The 15,226-nt window shown below is 49.6% G+C and overlaps 1 long non-coding RNA gene across 1 annotated transcript; it reads left to right on the top strand.

Annotated features, from left to right (window-relative positions):
* The first annotated feature begins 1,287 nt into the window (after window positions 1–1,287).
* On the top strand, window positions 1,288–6,184 carry LOC149751465 (uncharacterized). The gene is made up of 3 exons (XR_016398242.1): window positions 1,288–4,116; window positions 4,709–4,799; window positions 5,925–6,184. It is a non-coding gene; the product is annotated as an uncharacterized LOC149751465 (long non-coding RNA).
* Window positions 6,185–15,226: the final 9,042 nt, after the last annotated feature.

Below are 15,226 nucleotides of genomic sequence, written 5' to 3'. Positions count from 1 at the left end.
GCACTCGGAGTCACTCTGGGCCGGCCTCCGATTTCCTCTTCACGGCTTTGTGAATGAGTTGCTGGCGGTATGCCAGTTGGTTCCGGCGCAACTCACTCCAAACGCTTGGAGGACAGTGATGGTGTAATAACCCCAAATATTTTTTTATATAAAAAGGGATAGAATAGTTCTTTAAAATTGATGTAAGGGGTAAAATTGGAAGGAATCAAAAGATAATGGCATAGTTGTAGATACGATAAAGTGGTAAGGGTAAAATTGGAAAGGAATCAAAAGTTAATGGCATAACCGTAGATATGTTGAAGTGTTAGGGGCAAAATGGGAATTTAATAATATTAAAAAAAGGGTGAATAGTATCTTGATGTGATTTAATTGGAGGGTTTGAGCTGGCTTTTGGAATGAAACCGAGAGAAAGAGGGAGGGGGTTCTCAGGCGTGAAACAGAGGAAAGAAAGAAAGAAAAAGAGAAGAAGAAGAAGAAGAAAGAAGAAGAGGAAGGGGATTCGAGGAGGAAAGGGATCCCGGTTGCACTTCCAGCTGAAGGGAAAAACGTAGATCTCCTTCCCCTCTACGCAAGGACCTCGATTTCCAAAAAGAAAAAGGTGAATGTCCATCCCTATCTAGTCTTTTGATGACATTAGGCTATACAAAGGGTGAATATAGTCTAGAGGGGTCGGATAAGGGTTGTAGAGGCGGTTAAAAGAGGAAGAATCGGATTTTGACAAATTTTTCCGGCACTACGGAAAAACTGTGTCGAAGTCCCAACTTCGGCGAATTATTTAGGGGGTCAAACGGCCTCCGATGATGATGCATGTTATCTCTTTGGAATCCTCTATGAGTGTAGAATGTTAGGTAAAAATTTCATCAAATTTGGAGTCCTGAAAGTGGATCAAAACCGGGATGAAGTAACCCACTATCGGTCCGGGTTACTGTTCATCCGGGTGGAAAATAAGGGATTTCATGCTATAATAGGGTATTAAGCCTAGATTAGGCTAAGGGAGACCTTGTACTCGTGCAAGGGAGTCCCTAATACACATAAATGGTGAGTTAATTAATTAAAAAGGAAAAGAAGAAAGAAAAGAAAAGATTTAGGGAACAGGGGAGTTGAATCAATTAAAGTTCTCTATGTTATAATTGGCACGTAGATTATAGCCCTTGATACAAGACTAAATGTATTGTAAATGCATGTCACAGTTGGGCAAGAAGCTAGGGAACAAGAAGAAGAAGTTCCCCACTGCCTGCTGTAGATTTTTGGAGGCGTATCAGGGCTGTGCCAGATTGACAGGTGAGTGGGAGCTTGTACTTTGCACCATGAGCACATTCCTTATTCATTTTCATGAATGTTGCCAAGTGTGACTTGATTCCACCTGAGCTTATTGATTAATTGTTGTAGTAGATTCCTCTATAATCTTGATTCTCCATGCTTGATTATTCTGTACATGCATTTGAGGGAACATTGAGAGGAATTACGAGGGGTTGATGAGTAATCAAATTGATTCCGAATTGTGAAATGATTTCTTTTGTAAATTGATTTCATTTCCTCTATTTCAAAGATTTGTAGAGCCTTTTTAGTGGTATATTGAGTTGTATTGCACTTCTTTGACCCTCACTTCTAACCCTGATGTTAGTTTATGATTGGGTCATGATCAAGTGAGTGGTAGCCTTGATTATACTCCTTTTTAGTAGAGTATTGGGAGGGTGCATTATGGCATTTATGCATGGCTTGGCAGTATTTGCAGGACACCTATAGTCGATGGGGGTTGAACATCGGCCTTTGTGCACATAGTAGCCTTCTGGGTGGGCGGAGCCCAGTCCCTTCCTAGGGGGGGACACGGCCCTAGGCGTAGGATCGGCCGGTCCTACGACTTATATTCTGCTTGCCGCCGGGCATAGTAAGACCCCGCGAGGTGCAGTATGGCTTTCCGCGGATGTAGAATTCCCGCGAGGTGCCGTTTAGTATGTAGATGTGAGATGGATTTCTGTTCTGGATACTGGCCGGCATTTACATTATCGATATGGTGTCTTATCCTGCATATGCATGTGATAGTAGGGAGTTGTTGCTGGTTCGCCTGGGGCGTAAAACCCACCTCCCGACAGCTGTCTAGTGATGATTTTAGCATATTGACACCTGATTTGTATGTTCCAGCATTATGATCTGTTGAGCATATTCATGAGTAGCATATATGTTTACTTGATTATTCCATATATGCTTCAGATGAGTGGATATTGATTGTGGTGATATTGATGATTTACTCCATATTCTCTATGTTGAGTTCATGTTCATGTTGTTATTGATCTTGAGATTTCATCTCGAGCCATGATTATATTCTGTCTCATGTGCATAGTACTCTCTACTCCACTCACTGAGTATTTATATACTCACTCCCCAGTTTGGTGTTTTTGATTGCAGGGCAGGTATTGTATAGAGAAGAGCAGGATTAGTGGTTGCCTGCTAGCTGTGCCGCTCCATAGTATAGTATAGTATAATGTAAATAGAGGTTTATACCTTTTGGTGTATTATAAACCTTCTATTGTATATAGTGCATAGTTACAGTCATAGATCCTGTTGTGGATATGGGTTTGACCATGGATGGAATGGGAACCAGATTTTTATACAGATGAGTTATATGCCTGAGATAATGTATTGATATATATTGTCCAGGTTCATTATGTGACGGATTATGTGATTGCTGCTCTGACAGGTAGTGTGTTGTATGTATTGAGATAATCCTGACAGGTCACTATAGAAAAAGTGATCATTTTGTGCATGTATCATGCCAAATTTTTCAAGATTTATTGATGATTGATAGGTAGTAGGGTTCTACGCGGTGGCTGGTGGCCTTATGCCTACCCGCACCCTAGGACCGTCGCGGCGGCCCGCCGGGAACGGGGCGGGGGTCGTGACAGAGATGGTATCAGAGCAAAGGTTAAGAAGAGTCCTGTCAGAGCAATAGGATGAGTCAGGATTAAGTATTGGATTATACTATGGAGCATAGGATTTTTCTGTATGTTATTTTATGAGTCATTTACAATTCAGTAAAATATATCATGACTCAGTGTGTAACGACCATCCTCTCTTTTTGACTTTTTTAGAGAGATATAAAGAATACCTCCAAGGAGAGGACCTACTCGTCCTGGAAAGAGGATGGAGCCAGATATAGCATTGGATGTGGGTTCCGCACATGTCGAGCCCCAAAGAGAAAAATCTCCTCCTGCTGATAGATGGAGGGTTAATGATCAAGGAGAGGTAGGAAGTAGAGATGCATTGATGGAACAGTACTGGCGGAGAATCAGGCTCTGAGGGAGCAGATTGCTCGGGGAAAATCTCCTGCCCCGTCAGTAGTATCCATCCCACCTCCTGTACCTGTGCCAAGAAGTTTGGCCAGGCGAGCTCTAGATGATGAGGGGATTACTGTACAGGAATTTCTGAGGCTCAGAACCTCGGAGTTTAATGGGATAGTACAAAAGCGAAGTATGTGTATCCTACCTGTGTGGTAGAGATAGAAGGTAAAACACTTCTAATTGATTTGATTTCCAATACCATACCGAGCAGAATATGAAAAGCAGATACACTCACCCCTTTGAGTAATCAGGTAATTTACTCTTTTAAATTCGAGGACGAATTTTATATAAGGGGGGGAGGATGTAATAACCCCAAATATTTTTTTATATAAAAAGGGATAGAATAGTTCTTTAAAATTGATGTAAGGGGTAAAATTGGAAGGAATCAAAAGATAATGGCATAGTTGTAGATACGATAAAGTGGTAAGGGTAAAATTGGAAAGGAATCAAAAGTTAATGGCATAACCGTAGATATGTTGAAGTGTTAGGGGCAAAATGGGAATTTAATAATATTAAAAAAAGGGTGAATAGTATCTTGATGTGATTTAATTGGAGGGTTTGAGCTGGCTTTTGGAATGAAACCGAGAGAAAGAGGGAGGGGGTTCTCAGGCGTGAAACAGAGGAAAGAAAGAAAGAAAAAGAGAAGAAGAAGAAGAAGAAAGAAGAAGAGGAAGGGGATTCGAGGAGGAAAGGGATCCCGGTTGCACTTCCAGCTGAAGGGAAAAACGTAGATCTCCTTCCCCTCTACGCAAGGACCTCGATTTCCAAAAAGAAAAAGGTGAATGTCCATCCCTATCTAGTCTTTTGATGACATTAGGCTATACAAAGGGTGAATATAGTCTAGAGGGGTCGGATAAGGGTTGTAGAGGCGGTTAAAAGAGGAAGAATCGGATTTTGACAAATTTTTCCGGCACTACGGAAAAACTGTGTCGAAGTCCCAACTTCGGCGAATTATTTAGGGGGTCAAACGGCCTCCGATGATGATGCATGTTATCTCTTTGGAATCCTCTATGAGTGTAGAATGTTAGGTAAAAATTTCATCAAATTTGGAGTCCTGAAAGTGGATCAAAACCGGGATGAAGTAACCCACTATCGGTCCGGGTTACTGTTCATCCGGGTGGAAAATAAGGGATTTCATGCTATAATAGGGTATTAAGCCTAGATTAGGCTAAGGGAGACCTTGTACTCGTGCAAGGGAGTCCCTAATACACATAAATGGTGAGTTAATTAATTAAAAAGGAAAAGAAGAAAGAAAAGAAAAGATTTAGGGAACAGGGGAGTTGAATCAATTAAAGTTCTCTATGTTATAATTGGCACGTAGATTATAGCCCTTGATACAAGACTAAATGTATTGTAAATGCATGTCACAGTTGGGCAAGAAGCTAGGGAACAAGAAGAAGAAGTTCCCCACTGCCTGCTGTAGATTTTTGGAGGCGTATCAGGGCTGTGCCAGATTGACAGGTGAGTGGGAGCTTGTACTTTGCACCATGAGCACATTCCTTATTCATTTTCATGAATGTTGCCAAGTGTGACTTGATTCCACCTGAGCTTATTGATTAATTGTTGTAGTAGATTCCTCTATAATCTTGATTCTCCATGCTTGATTATTCTGTACATGCATTTGAGGGAACATTGAGAGGAATTACGAGGGGTTGATGAGTAATCAAATTGATTCCGAATTGTGAAATGATTTCTTTTGTAAATTGATTTCATTTCCTCTATTTCAAAGATTTGTAGAGCCTTTTTAGTGGTATATTGAGTTGTATTGCACTTCTTTGACCCTCACTTCTAACCCTGATGTTAGTTTATGATTGGGTCATGATCAAGTGAGTGGTAGCCTTGATTATACTCCTTTTTAGTAGAGTATTGGGAGGGTGCATTATGGCATTTATGCATGGCTTGGCAGTATTTGCAGGACACCTATAGTCGATGGGGGTTGAACATCGGCCTTTGTGCACATAGTAGCCTTCTGGGTGGGCGGAGCCCAGTCCCTTCCTAGGGGGGGACACGGCCCTAGGCGTAGGATCGGCCGGTCCTACGACTTATATTCTGCTTGCCGCCGGGCATAGTAAGACCCCGCGAGGTGCAGTATGGCTTTCCGCGGATGTAGAATTCCCGCGAGGTGCCGTTTAGTATGTAGATGTGAGATGGATTTCTGTTCTGGATACTGGCCGGCATTTACATTATCGATATGGTGTCTTATCCTGCATATGCATGTGATAGTAGGGAGTTGTTGCTGGTTCGCCTGGGGCGTAAAACCCACCTCCCGACAGCTGTCTAGTGATGATTTTAGCATATTGACACCTGATTTGTATGTTCCAGCATTATGATCTGTTGAGCATATTCATGAGTAGCATATATGTTTACTTGATTATTCCATATATGCTTCAGATGAGTGGATATTGATTGTGGTGATATTGATGATTTACTCCATATTCTCTATGTTGAGTTCATGTTCATGTTGTTATTGATCTTGAGATTTCATCTCGAGCCATGATTATATTCTGTCTCATGTGCATAGTACTCTCTACTCCACTCACTGAGTATTTATATACTCACTCCCCAGTTTGGTGTTTTTGATTGCAGGGCAGGTATTGTATAGAGAAGAGCAGGATTAGTGGTTGCCTGCTAGCTGTGCCGCTCCATAGTATAGTATAGTATAATGTAAATAGAGGTTTATACCTTTTGGTGTATTATAAACCTTCTATTGTATATAGTGCATAGTTACAGTCATAGATCCTGTTGTGGATATGGGTTTGACCATGGATGGAATGGGAACCAGATTTTTATACAGATGAGTTATATGCCTGAGATAATGTATTGATATATATTGTCCAGGTTCATTATGTGACGGATTATGTGATTGCTGCTCTGACAGGTAGTGTGTTGTATGTATTGAGATAATCCTGACAGGTCACTATAGAAAAAGTGATCATTTTGTGCATGTATCATGCCAAATTTTTCAAGATTTATTGATGATTGATAGGTAGTAGGGTTCTACGCGGTGGCTGGTGGCCTTATGCCTACCCGCACCCTAGGACCGTCGCGGCGGCCCGCCGGGAACGGGGCGGGGGTCGTGACAGATGGGTTTCCTGTCACTGTGTTTACTACAGGGGATTCCTACCTCTGTCAACGTCTTCCGGCGACTTTTTATTTTCAAGTCGAACCCGGGAGACGGGGAGTGGCTCTACATCGCCCTCCGGGTGGGTCGGCCACTTTTTCATGGTGCCCCCTCATCCATTCATGGTTGGAAGGAGAAATTCTTCTTCCTGGGTTCTGAACGGTCCTGGGGGTTTGACCCCAGGTGGAGGCCGGCCCAACTTAAATCCATCAACAGGCCCCCCCAGCTTTCTCCGCGTGAGCAGGAGATCTTCGATACCATCCGCAGCCTTGGGGACGGGATTTTGCTGAACGGCCTCATTAGCGAGGACGCCCTGGTGAACGTGGGTTTGAGCTCGGCACGTCCTCAGGGTAAGGATAGTTACAGCAACTTCTTATTTCCTTATTGTTCTAATGTTCTAATTTTGCTCATCTTTGCAGACATCGCAAAAATGGTGACCAAGAGTGAAGTCCTTTACGCCCGCTTCCAGAAGAGGGCGGCCGAACTCTCAGGAGAACCGACCGAGCCGAGGAAGAAAGCAAAGACCTCGGCGAAGACCTCGACGACCACAACAATTGAGGCGCGCGCTTCTTGCCCCGTGCGCCCTGAGGCTGGTCGGGGAGAGGGCGTGGGCTCTGGCGGAGCCACGATGGCACTTCCGTGTCCGGTGCCGATTTCGCAAGTCACTGGTCGGCGGGAAGCTCCAAATTCCGACCAGGGAGGGAGGACTTCAACAGATCTGGCGCTCGCACGCCCCACCTCTACCACGCAGCGGTCCGGTCAGCCGTCTACTCGACCCCTATTCCCCAGCTCTGAGCCGGGGAATAGCCAAGAAGCAACGGGGTCGGCCGCACCCAGGCCAGCTGAGGCCGGTCTGGCGGGTTCTTCGGGTCCTCAGGAGCGGGTGCCTTACGCTCCTGGATGGGCTGTTTTCGAGGGCGACTCGGCCCTCGATAATGCACAAGTGGCGCGCGAAGTTCTTCGGGTCGCGCTGCTCCCGGCCGACCAGGCCAAAATTCGGTCCATGAACTACGGCGAGTTCATGGACTCCGCTATTTGCTCTTCCATCCGAGTAAGTCAGCTTTTATTTCTGTGCAAATTTGTGTTTCGGCTTAAAACTGTTTCTTACATGTCCCTCTTGCAGCGCCTCCACGAGACCGAGACGATGATTCACATCATCCAGGACTATCGGGACCGGGCCCGAAGGCATCAAAGGGGGCGCGAGGAGGCCGAAACAAAGTTTCTCGCGTCTGAGGCCGAGCAGAAAGTGCTTCAAGCGAAGCTAGGGGCGGCCGAAGACGAGGTTCGGACTCTGGTCGCCGAACTTAAAGAGGAGAAGGGCGCGCACTCTTTGACTATGTCTGAAGTGCGCGCCGCGGAGGCCCGCCGGACGGAGGCCGAATCGTCGCTCGCTATACGCGAGCAGGAGGTGGGGGAGGCTCGAATAAAGGTCCGAGATCTCGAGATCCGTCTACTTGACGTGCAATCTCTGCTCGCGGATCGCGAAAGAGAAATAAAGATTTTGGAGCGGAAGGCCGCCTACCACGAGGCTCGAGAGAAGGAGGCCCGGGAGCAGGCCCAGGACGCCGTCAAGCTCTTCCGCGAATCGGAAGAGTTTCGCGACTTGATGGAAGAGGAAGGCGTCAATGGTCTCATCCAGGGCTTCAAGGACTTCCGCAATCAGTTGCGGCGACTTCTCCCAGATTTCGACCTTAGCCTGCTTCAACCAGGCGCTGGGGTCGAAAACCCAGAAGCGGAGGCGGAGGTAGAGGTTCCAACCTCTGGCGGGACCGACCAGGAGGGTCAAGCTGAAGAAGGCGAGATCGCTCTCGAGGTCACCGAGGCAGCTCCCAAAGCCACCGTGGGGGCCTCGGCCGCAGAAGAGCCAACTGTTCCTGAAGTCGCCGGGCCTGAGCCCTTGGTGTAGTTTTCCCCCTTTTTCCTATCTTCTTTTTCTTTTTTGTAAGCCGGAGCGGCCTCTATACTTTGTTAAGGCCGGGTCCGAGCTCTTGTACTAGGCCTCCGGGCTTTTTGAAATGAATATTCGTTTGTGTGGAAACTCGTCTATTGTAGTTTAAGTTTCTCTGCTCGGATCTGTTTTAGGTTCCGAGGATATGGGCTCTAGGGCCTGAGCTTTTCCCGCCACAGGGTTTTGAGTTAGAGTTTGGCTTGCCGAGCTCCATTGCTCGGTTCTTCGACTAATGGTGTAGCAACGCTTGTGGTTACACCAAGGGTTTGGGCTCGGAACGTTTTTCCGAGCCTAGTCCAGAATTCGACTAAGCCCTAGGGCGGTCGTTAGGACTTGGGACTTCTTAATGCGGCGAATTTCGAATCCGAGCCTCGGGTTGCCAGGGCGAACCGGATTCTTTTCTTACAAATGGACTGCATACCCGTCAGCCCGTGACGGGGATTCACCGGACTTGCAACAATGTGTCGGTGTCATGAGCATCCAATAATGGGTAATGTAAAAACATTAAATAAATGGGTACCTTGTACCGTATGCGTCCTTGCGCCGAAGCGACTGAAGACGCTTCTCTGCTCGGACTCCGTTCTTCGAGGACGTCGGCAGAGAAATCCAATAATGGGTAATGTAAAAACATTAAATAAATGGGTACCTTCTACCGTATGCGTCCTTGCGCCGAGGCGACTGAAGACGCTTCTCTGCTCGGACTCCGTTCTTCGAGGACGTCGGCAGAGAAATCCAATAATGGGTAATATAAAAACATTAAATAAATGGGTACCTTGTACCGTATGCGTCCTTGCGCCGAGGCGACTGAAGACGCTTCTCTGCTCGGACTCCGTTCTTCGAGGACGTCGGCAGAGAAATCCAATAATGGGTAATGTAAGAACATTAAATAAATGGGTACCTTGTACCGTATGCGTCCTTGCGCCGAGGCGACTGAAGACGCTTCTCTGCTCGGACTCCGTTCTTCGAGGACGTCGGCAGAGAAATCCAATAATGGGTAATGTAAAAACATTAAATAAATGGGTACCTTGTACCGTATGCGTCCTTGCGCCGAGGCGACTGAAGACGCTTCTCTGCTCGGACTCCGTTCTTCGAGGACGTCGGCAGAGAAATCCATCGATGAAGGAACGAGCCGAGCTCGTTGGTTGAAGCTGGTAAAGAATGAGCCGAGCTCGTTTGGCCAATAAAGACAACATCCCAACGTATCGGGGCATCCCGATGAACTGGGGCGTCTCGACGTCTCGAGGCATCCCGGCCAAGGTCGGGGTAGGAGCACGAGCCGAGCTCGTCCGGTCAGAGGACCGCTATTCAACAATCGATGGAGCACGAGCCGAGCTCGTCCGGTCAGAGAGGACCGCTACTCAATAAATGGAGCACGAGCCGAGCTCGTCCGGTCAGAGAGGACCGCTACTCAATAATCGATGGAGCACGAGCCGAGCTCGTCCGATCAGAGAGGACCGCTACTCAATAATCGATGGAGCACGAGCCGAGCTCGTCCGGTCAGAGAGGACCGCTACTCAATAAATGGAGCACGAGCCGAGCTCGTCCGGTCAGAGAGGACCGCTACTCAATAATCGATGGAGCACGAGCCGAGCTCGTCCGGTCAGAGAGGACCGCTACTCAATAGTCGATGGAGCACGAGCCGAGCTCGTCCGGTCAGAGAGGACCGCTACTCATGTCTCGACGCCTCGAGCTTTCCGGTAACCGGGGCGTCCCGACGTCTCGGGGCATCCTGACCGTGGCCAGGGTAGGAGAACGAGCCGAGCTCGCTGATGGAGAGCGCACCATAAACTCATGGACATCTTCAGGGAGTCCACGCAGGTACTCCATCATCCCGAGGTATCAGGGCATCCCAACCGTGGTTAGGGAAGAAGAATAAACCTGATGCCATGGGATAATCAAGAAAATTGGTGAGCTCGGAATAAGTCCGCAAACCATCAGTTTATCGTGAAATGAAATTCATAGAGTGAAATTCATAGAAATGGAATTTAATGGTTGAATAATGAGGGACCCCTTAGGGTTCTACTGGTGGTACACGCGGAGATTTTCAGAGCTCCAGCTCCGCGGAATGGGAGTCCCATTCAGAGACTCCAATTGATAAGCTCCGGGTCGGCGAATGCGCGTGACTCGGTATGGTCCCTCCCAATTCGGGGCCAGCTTCCCTCGCTCAGTTGGTCGGAAGGTTTCAGCTCTTCTTAGGACAAGGTCCCCTGGTCTGAAAGATTTGACTTTGACCCTGGCGTTGTAGTACTGAGCTGTCTTTTGTTGGTACCTCGCCATACGCACTCGGGCGACCTCCCTTGTTTCCTCGATCAGGTCGAGGTTGCCTCTGAGCTGCGAAGAGTTGGAGCTAGCATCGTGGTGCTCGACTCTTGGAGAGGGGAGCCCAATCTCTAGTGGAATGACGGCCTCCGTCCCATATGTCAGGTTGAAGGGAGTCTCGCCGGTGGGGACGCGGAACGTAGTCTGGTAAGCCCACAGGACATTGTATAGGTCTTCGACCCATTGTCCTTTGGATTTGTCGAGCCTGGTTTTGAGACCCTGCAAAATAGTACGATTTGTTACCTCGGTTTCTCCGTTTGTCTGAGGATGCGCGACCGAGGTGAAGCGGTGGTCAATGCCAAGCTCGGAGCAGAACTCTCTGAAATGGATGTTGTCGAACTGGCGACCGTTGTCAGAGATAAGGATGCGGGGGAGCCCAAATCTGCAAATGATGGATTTCCAAACGAAATCCCGCATCTTCTGCTCGGTGATCCGGGCGAGGGGCTCAGCTTCCACCCACTTAGTGAAGTAGTCGATGGAGACGACCAGGAACTTCCTTTGCCCGGTGGCCAGAGGAAATGGCCCGAGGATGTCAATTCTCCACTGGGCAAAAGGCCAAGGGGAGCTGATAGAAGTCAAAGGAGCCGAGGGCCGGCGCTGAACATTGGCGTTCCTTTGGCACCGGTCGTATCTTTGGACGAAATCCATAGCATCCTTCTGGAGTGTCGGCCAATAATATCCTTGGCGCAGAATTTTATGGGCCAAGGCTCGTCCTCCCAGATGGTTTCCACAAATTCCTTCGTGGACTTCGCGCAGGGCATAATTAGCTTCCGTTGGGCGAAGGCATCTGAGAAGGGGAGAGGTGAAGGATTTCCGATAGAGCTTTCCCTCATATAGTATGTATCGGGTGGCGAGGCGCTTGATTCGGCGAGCCTCTCGTACATCAGCAGGGAGGGTTTCGTCTTGCAGATAGCTGATGAGTTCATCCATCCAGCTTGGCTCGAGCTCGGTGCAGAGGGTCTGCTCGGGCTCGTCTGTGCTGGGCTTTTGGAGATATTCCAGGACTGCCTCTTTGGGAAGCTCGCTCATGCGAGAGGACGCCAGCTTTGATAGCTGGTCGGCCCTGAGATTCTCCGACCTGGCAATATGTTGAATGTGGAAAGAGTCCAAGGTCGAGGCGAGATCCCGTACCTTCTGGAGATACTTCTGCATGGTCGGGTCTCTAGCTTCGAAGTCGCCCACAATTTGGTTGACGACGAGCTGAGAATCACTGAAGGCCTTCAAGTCCTTCACTCCTAGCTCTTTGGCTAGCTTAAGCCCGGCGACGAGCGCTTCATACTCCGCCATATTATTGGAAGCAGAAAACTCGAGGCGCAGGGCCTGCTCGGCGACCACCCCCTCCGGGCTGGTGAGAATAAATCCTGCTCCACTACCCCCCGAGTTTGAAGAGCCATCGACATGTAGAGTCCATGTCAAACTTGGGGTCTGTTCCAACGGTGGCTCAGGTTCAGGCTCGACCTCATCTGGTATGGTGCACTCGGCTATAAAGTCTGCGAGTGCTTGTGCTTTGATCGCCGGTCTGGGCCGGTACTCAATGTCGAATTCCCCGAGCTCAATGGCCCATTTAGTGATCCGACCCGCACGATCTGATCTCTGCAGGATCTGCTAGATCGGCTGGTCAGTCAGCACAGCCACTGTGTGAGCTTGGAAGTAGGGTCGGAGCCTCCGAGCTGAGATGACCAAAGCGTAGGCGGTCTTCTCAAGCTTGGAGTATCGGGTCTCAGCATCCCTTAAGACCCGGCTGGTGTAATACACCGGTTTCTGAAGTTTCCCCTCCTCTCGGACCAGGACCGAGCTTACTGCTACAGGGGAGACAGCTAAATACAAGTAGAGGAGCTCACCTTGTTGAGGCTTCGTGAGTAGGGGAGGGGAAGCCAGCAAGTGCTTGAGCTCTTCAAAAGATTGCTGGCACTCGTCCGACCACAAAAAGTTCTTCGGCTTCTTGAGGACTGCAAAGAATGGAAGGCAGCGCTCGGCTGAGCGGGAGATAAACCTCCCGAGGGCTGCCACTCGGCCCGTGAGCCGCTGTACCTCCTTGACCGTCCTGGGAGGCGTCATCCTTTGGAGGGCTCGGATCTTCTCTGGATTGGCCTCGATTCCTCGTTGTGTAATGATGAAGCCGAGGAATTTGCCGGAGGTGACCCCGAATGCACATTTAGCTGGGTTGAGCTTCATCTGGTACTTTCGGAGTGTGGAGAATGCTTCATTGAGGTCGGCTATGTGGTCTTGCGCCGCCTTGCTTTTCACCAGCATATCATCCACGTAGACCTCCATGTTTCGGCCTATTTGGTCTTTGAAGATCCGGCTGACCAGCCTTTGATAAGTCGCCCCGGCATTTTTTAGACCGAATGGCATCACTTTGTAGCAGTAGGTTCCCCCGTCGGTGATGAAGGCTGTCTTTTCCTCGTCTTCTGGCGCCATGCGGATCTGGTTATATCCGGAAAAGGCGTCCATGAATGCCAGCAGCTCGTGACCCGAGGTGGAGTCCACGAGCTGGTCAATGCTGGGAAGTGGAAAGCTGTCCTTCGGGCAGGCTTTATTCAGGTCGGTGTAGTCCACGCACATACGCCACTTTCCGCTAGCTTTTTTGACGAGGACCACATTGGCGAGCCATTCCGGGTAGGATATCTCCCGGATGAAACCGGCTTCAAGGAGCTTGCCGACCTCCTCGGCTGCTGCTCGTTGTCGTTCAGGGGCGGCGCCTCGCTTCTTTTGTCGCACGGGCTTGCAGGTCGGCTTCACCTAAAGTCGGTGGACCATGACCTCTGGGTCTATCCCCGGCATATCTACAGGCGACCAGGCGAAGACATCCATATTGTCCCGTAGGAAGTCGACAAGGCGACTCCTCTCGTTTTCGCCAAGGCCAGAGCCGATCTGCACGGTTAGCTCGGAAAAGTTCTCTCGTAAGGGAACTTGAATTAACAACTCACCAGGCTCTACCCGCTCTTTCTGGGGGTTGACCCGTGCCTCCATAACTTCAGTTGAGGGTTGGTCAGTCGTTGGGGCGGGCACCTCGGCTGGTCGTCTTGCCTCGTGGGTCGCTAGGTAGCATCGCCTTGCCACCATTTGGTCCCCTCGGACTTCACCGACTCCCTGGCTGGTGGGGAATCGCATCAGCAGTTGGTGAGTTGAGACCGCTGCTCGGAGGGCGTTGAGTCCTGGCCTTCCAAGGATGGCGTTGTAAACCGAGGGCAGGCGTATCACAAGGAAGCTCATACCCACGGTACTTTCACGAGGGGCGAGCCCGGCTGTGACCAGAAGGTCGATCTCGCCCTCTACTGGGACTGAATCCCCAGTGAATCCAACTAGCGGAGCATTCATCCTCCGTAGCTGTTCTTTTGTCATCCCCATTTTACAATAAACATCAAAATACAAAACATTCGCCGAGCTTCCATTATCAACCAGGATGCGTTTTACATCAAATTTATTTATGATCATGGAGATGACCATGGCATCATCATGGGGAGTTTCGACTCCCTCTAGATCGTCATCTGAGAAGGAGATGGCTTCAGAGGTGCGCGGGCGCTTCGAGGAGGCTCCTTCCCCTGAGGCTTCCCCAGCCGAGGTCCCTCCTCGGATAGTGTTGATGACGCCAGCGATGGGCCTGTTGGCATTAGAACCTTCAGGCTGTGCTGCTCCTTCGGCTGGCTTCTTCCCTTCACGCCGGCCTTGTACAAACCGATCGAGCACCCCTCGGCGAATGAGTGCTTCGATCTCATTTCGGAGCTGATAACAATCCTCGGTATCATGGCCGTGATCCCGGTGAAAACGGCAATACTTCCGGAGATCACGCCGGATTCTGGTGTCTGGCTTTGGAGGGGGGAGCCGGATGCAATCCCGACTCTCAATCTCCATGAGGATTTCAGCCCGAGGAGCATTGAGGGGAGTATACTCTTCATACCTCCCTTCAGGTGCACGGGCCTGCAGTGGGAACCTCGGGCGGAGTGACCTCTGCTGCGGCGGTCCTCTCAACCGGGGTGGACTCTTCGGGCGGGGCGGATTCTTAGCTCGTCGTGGAGACGGGCTTCTGGGTCGGCTGCGTTCCTCACGGCGCCTCTTCTTGGGGTTCTGCTCGGTCCCGCCCCGCCTGACGGCCACGGCTTCCTCAGCCTTGGCATACTTCCGGGCTCGAGCGAACATTTCTGTAAGGTCCGCTGGGAAATTCTTCTCAATCGAGAAGAGGAATCTGTAGGACCGGGCTCCAGTCTTCAGCGCCGACATGGCGATTGACTGGTCAAGCTCCTGGACTTCCCATGTTGCGGCGGTGAACCGGTCCAAGTACTCCTTGAAGGATTCTCCCTCCTTTTGTTTGATGTCAAGGAGGGAGTCAGATGTCCGCCGCTGGGGCTGGCTGGCGGCAAAGTTGCCAGCAAATTGTCTGCCGAGCTGCCAAAGGAAGAGACAGTACTCGGCTTCAGCCCGGTAAACCAAAGCCGGGCTGGTCCTCGGAGTGTCGCCGGGAAAGCCTTGCACATCATGGCTTCCGAGGCTCCTTGTAGG

This window comes from Phoenix dactylifera, chromosome 13 (genome assembly GCF_051530095.1).
Source record: "Phoenix dactylifera cultivar Ajwa chromosome 13, Ajwa_hap1_PhDact_Kaust_v1.1, whole genome shotgun sequence".
In the NCBI taxonomy this organism is placed as follows: domain Eukaryota; kingdom Viridiplantae; phylum Streptophyta; class Magnoliopsida; order Arecales; family Arecaceae; genus Phoenix; species Phoenix dactylifera.
This window is presented reverse-complemented; position numbering and strand designations above follow the sequence as displayed.